Genomic DNA, 5854 nt, shown 5'->3' with positions numbered 1-5854 from the left:
AGAGAGAGAGAGGAAGCTTGTGGAAGGGAGATTTTACTCGTAAAGGTGATCTACTTCACAGTCGACGTCTCAGTACTTCTACGTCCTCGTAATTGGTGAGATCTCTTCATTTTTTTTCTCTTATTGTTTATCTACTCCTGCGTGAGTGAAGAGGGTTTGATCCAAGTGGTGTGTGTTTGTGATCGGTTGTAATGTTCTACTTTATAGTGTATTATTGATCTGGATGAGGTCCCGTGGTTTTCACCTCTCCGAGGGTTTTCCATGTAAAAATCCCATGTCGTGTGGCTTATGCTTTGATTTATTTCATTGCATTATTATCCCATAATTCTGGTGTTTTGGGAGGCTAGATCCTAAGGTTTTGTGTAATGACCCCCAACATATGCTTTATTCACTTTGTCTATCTATTTTGATAGATCATTTTAGGGCATAAGCTTTAAAAGGAAGTAAATCAAAGATTCAAGTGGATTACACAATAGGAAGCAGTATGTTTTGAAAGCTTATCCTTGAAAACTTCTCCCAGGGTAGAGAAGTTTTGCATCAAGCCGATATTTATGTTTTCCTATCTTACTGGTCTTTTTGATCTTCTGAACAGGTTAGATTGCATCAAGCTTATATTTATGTTTTCCTTTCTTATGGGTTTTTTTTTTTTAATCTTCTAAACAAGTTAGTTGGTAAAACTTTCGGAAGTTTTGCATCAAGCTAATTTTTATGTTTTCCTTTCTTACTGGTCTTTTCGATCTTCTGAACAAGTTAGATGGTAAATAAACATCATGCTGGGTTTTAGGAAGTTTTTAATGCTGTACTTTTAAAAAAAATCTTTGTGTGGTCTACTCAACCTTTAATCTGGCTAATTTTTGGGTTCATGTCGTGAAAATGATTTACCAGGATGGATGGATCGCATGGATAAAAAAATATTCATTGCTGTGACCTCAAATTCGTCTCGGGCTAGTACCGGTGAGGGTAGTATCAAATCCCGTGCCCTGAAGCAGCCTTCTTTACTTCTTCTTCAACAACAACAACGGAAGGAACAACAATAGTAAAACAACCACCAACAAATTATCACTTCTTGTGAAGAACACGAAGTTTCAAAAAAGGCAAGCAACGATAATAATAGCAGCATCAACAACAAAGGCAACAACCACAACAACAACAACAGCAATTGCGAAACACTCCAACCAAAATGCCCCTTCAACCTCATTCCCCAGCCAAATTCCACTTCTACTACAGCCACTGCAAACCCTCCCAAAATTGCCCCATCGTCCGCGGCGGTCTCTTCTCCAATCGCTTGACCCACCCCCCAAAACCCATCTACCACGTCCCCTTCCTTGCCCCTTTCTATCTCTAGAAATGGGACCCACATTCCCCCTCCCAAGCCTTCCTCTCCGTCACCCGCCGCCTCTCTCCTATTACTCGCTACATCTGCGACTCCTTCCGAAAGCACCGCCATTGGGGCCCACCCATCATTGCCAACCTCCACAAGCTACGTCGTGTCACCCCCGACCTCATCGCTGAAATCTACAAAGTCCAGACAGACCCCAACATCTCTTCTAAATTCTCCTTCTGGGTTGGCAAGCAAAATGGGTACAAACACAATTTCTCTTCTTACAATGCATTTGCGTATTGCTTGAATCGGGCGGTCCGCTGATTCGGTCCTTGAGCTCATGGCCTTGCAGGGCAAGCAGCCTCGTGAAAAATAATTCAAAATTCTTATCAAAAACCACTCCGATGCATGCCGTGGCCTACGTGTTTATTATGTGTATGAAAAGATGAAAAAGTTTGGGATTTGTCCACGGGTGTTTCTGTATAATCGAGTCTTAGATGCCCTTATAAAGACCAACCATTTGGATTTGGCATTATCAGTCTACGATGATTTTAAAGAGGATGATTTGAAGGAAGAGGGTGTCACATTCATAGTTCTGGTTAAAGGGTTGTTTAAGGCGGGCCGCATCGATGAGGTTTTTGAGCTTTTAGAAAAAATGAGACGAGAATTTTGTAAGCCGGATGTTCACGCTTACATGGCAATGGTTCGAGCATTGGTAGGTGAAAGGAACTTAGATGGGTGTTTGTGGGTTTAGGAGGAAGTGGGCCATGATGGAGTCGAGCTAGATGCCGTGACTTATACGACTCTGGTTATTGGGTTGTGAAAGGGGGGCAAGGTCGAGAAGGGTTATGAGGTTTTTAAGGAGATGAAGGGGAAGGGGTGTTTGATTGACAAGGCTGTGTATGGTTCATTGATAGAGGCAATTGTGGTAGATGGGAACATTGGTTCAGCTTATGATCTTTTGAAGGAGATGACGGGGTTGGGTTATAGGGTAGATTTATCGATTTATAACTCTTTGATTGAAGGTTTGTGTAATGCAGATCAGGCCGATAAGGGTTATAAGCTTTTCCAAATCATGGTCTGTGAGGGTCTTGTTTCGAGCTTCAAAACAATAAATCCGTTGTTGGTAGTGTATACGGAGCATGGTAGAATTGATAACTTTTGTAAGTTGCTTGAGCAAATTGGCAAATTGTGTATCTCAATAATGGATGGTCTGTCAAAGTTCTTCTCATTCATGGTTGAGAAGGAAGAGAGAGTGCTAAAGGCCTTGGAGGTTTTTGAAACATTGAAGGCAGAAGGGTATTGTAGCATTTTGATTTTCAATATCCTTATTGAGAACCATCATAAGATCAGGGAAATGAAAAGGGCATTATCCCTCTTTGAGGAAATGAAGGGTTCAGATTTTTAACCAGATTTTTCCACATATAGTAATGTAATTCCTTGTTTGGTTGATGTTGGGGATCTCAAAGAGGCGTGTTCTTGTTATAACACGATGAAAGAGATGTCTGGGACACTGAGCATTACTGCATATTGTTCTCTTGTCAAAGGTCTTTGCAAGATCGGAGAGATTAATGTAGCTCTTATGTTAGTTCGGGATTGCTTGGGCAATGCAACCAATGGACCTGTTGAGTTCAAGTACACTCTTACTGTTCTGCATGCTTGCAGATTGTGAACTGCCGACAAGGTGGTTGAGGTATTAAATGAGATGATGCAATAGGGATGCCCACCGGATGATCTCATATACTATGCCATTATCTATGGCCTATGTAAGCATGGGAGTTCGGATGAAGCAAGGAAGGTGTTTGCAATAATGAGGAAACACAATCTTCTCACGGAAGTTGAATCGATTATATATGATGAATTACTTGTTGACCATTTGAAGACGGCAACGGCGGGATTGGTGCTTTCTGGGTTGAAGGTTTTTGACCTTACATCTAAGTTGAAGCTAACTAGTAACTTGATTTCACCACCTTGTTGAATGGAAATGCCTGGTACCACCCACAATGTGAATTTCAATTTGAATTTTTATGTTAGGATAACTTTGGGAACATTGTGTATCTTGGAAATGAAGAGGTTGTCCAAGAAAATCTACTCTTCCTCTATTTGTGAAATGGAAGTAGGGTCAAAAATCATTTCCATTTCCAAGGCTATACTTAAAATGTCATGGATATCAATCTGTTTCAAAAAAGCTATTAAATAGATTTCCTAGGCTACGAGTGACGTCTCTCACCCTTTTATTGTTGACCTTTTAACATTTCCATGGAAAATTACACTCCAAAACCAAACAACATCCACAGTTCTCCAATTCTTGTGGATTCCATGCTGGTTTTCCATGTCCATGTTTTAGGTTTCCTCTGTCTAAGGATCCCCTAACATTCATATACAAACGTAGGAAATTGGAAATATGGTATATTCATAGGCAACATCCTACTTTTTCCCCCTTAATTATTCTCTTTTTAATTGATTTAGAAGTTGAATGTTGGTTGCTGCTTCTACCTTCCACCTACATGTGTACTTATTTTTCCCATACTAGAATGCCTTGTAGATAACTGTTCTCCATTTCATCAGGATAGGTTGTAAACTTGACATTCGAGTACATTGAGGAACAATAGTAGCATGCAATGAAGCTATGTTTGGAAATTCGAAAGCACTGTGTTTTGGAAATGCATGGAACCGATTAGGCTATCACTTTTTTGTCAAACGGGTATCATGTAGGAGTAAAAATGAGTGGGTTATCAGTTTATGTTCTTTTTCTTTTCTTGCGGAAATTAATTCCACTCAAGTGTGATTCAAAGACATCCAAATGCCCCCCAAATATGGAATGAGTTAATTCAAACAACTGTTCAGGGCTAACTTGATTGGTCTTGATGTACTTCATGTTTTGTGGAATTGATAATCTCTAGATGTTACTTTACATATATTTTTTTTTTCTTCTTCTGTTAAGAAGTAACTTAAAATATCCTCAGTTTTGTTTGGTGCTTATAACATATTGGGATGTTTACTAGAAAATTCCTCTTTTCATGGTTTCTCTAAAAAATGACTTTAATTTTGATATTTACTAAACAATGCTTCCCATTGTACAAATGAGGGGTGAAAAGACCCATTTAGCCCTCATCCATTTTCTCATGCAATTTAAAACAATGGGAGAGATAGTTACAGCTGGTTTCAAATGTCGAGTATGCTCTTAGTCCACATAAACCCCCCACCCAAAAAAAAAAAAAATGCTCTCCTCCCTCATTTTCTCCTCCCTCGATGCTAATAGAAGCCCTAAAATCTCGTCTCTCTTGTTTCTCTCTTCTCCGTCTCTCTATTCTTTCTTCCTGACCCTTGAATAGGTGCAATGAAATGAACAAAAGCATGCAAATGGCTAGGATCTTCAATATGTTGAATTGTGGTTCATCAAATTTGGTCTCATCAGACCAATGGTCAAACTCACTGAAGCATACTATTAAAGTTGTCAATGGGCCAAGTTGGCTTGTCAGGCTTTTGGGCTGTGCCTTGGGTTAGAGTATCAGGCCTAAGGGCTGTGGGCTTTGTCTTGAAATTCAAGCTCGTTTCTTAATCGGGCCGGATTTTTACTGTGTACAATAGCTCATCTACTCAGCCTGATCCAGCCCGGGTCTGCCTAGGGCTGTTCACGAGTTGACCTAGCTCAATTAACTCACTCGACTCAGCTTAAGTCAAGCTATTTATTTGTAGCTCGAGTTGAGTTCGACTCGAACTCGACTCAACTTGAAGCTCGAACTCGAGCTCGACTCGCTCAATTAGTAATATTAAAAATTAAAAATTTAAATATTATATATATTATATTTATATTAAATATATATATTATATAAACTTATAAACCATATGCACGGCCCTACCCTTTCCCTCTCTCCCTTTCCCTTCCTTTTATTTCTCTACCCCACCCAGGCTCCCAGCGCCACACACCCGCCCAACCAGCCATACACCAGTAAGTGCCCAAATCATCATCATCATCATCTTCTTCTTATTCTACTACTACTACTACTACTGAATTGGGCAAATTGGGTACTGTTGAAATATTCCTAAGATCAACCTTAAATCTTGATGGTTAAGGGATCAATCATTTGATTTGAGCCGATCATTGGGTGGGCCATACCTTGGGCATACACCTTGAATAATAGATCTTTTAAATGGACCATCAAAGTGAGTTTTGGCTGGCGTTCATCTAAACATCCATTTCTTTCTGTAAAATTATCCATGATGTACCATACTTGTAGTTTGTAGGCCACCATTGTACATGGATCCATCCCAGCTTAATCGAACTGTTTATCTAGTGGTTCCATCATGCATGGCCCACCATACAGATTGACCAACAATCCTTGTGGAGTGAGAACTATTGGCCATTGGGAAATGATCACATACGTTTGGATGCACAACAATTAAACTATGTGGCCTTGGTGATGTTTGGGTGCCATCCAGCCGTCCATTAGATGTGCCTCCAATGTCAGGCCTTGATCCCATTCTTCTTACCATTATCTTACCATTATCTTTTCCTTTCAAACAAAAATT

General features: G+C 39.9%; 1 pseudogene; it reads left to right on the top strand.

Moving 5' to 3' along the window:
- Nucleotides 1-1180: 1180 nt before the first annotated feature.
- Nucleotides 1181-3301, top strand: LOC131228791 (pentatricopeptide repeat-containing protein At4g20740-like; annotated as a pseudogene).
- The last annotated feature ends 2553 nt before the right edge of the window (nt 3302-5854 follow it).

This window comes from Magnolia sinica, chromosome 16, assembly GCF_029962835.1.
Source record: "Magnolia sinica isolate HGM2019 chromosome 16, MsV1, whole genome shotgun sequence".
Taxonomy (NCBI): Eukaryota; Viridiplantae; Streptophyta; class Magnoliopsida; order Magnoliales; family Magnoliaceae; genus Magnolia; species Magnolia sinica.
This window is presented reverse-complemented; position numbering and strand designations above follow the sequence as displayed.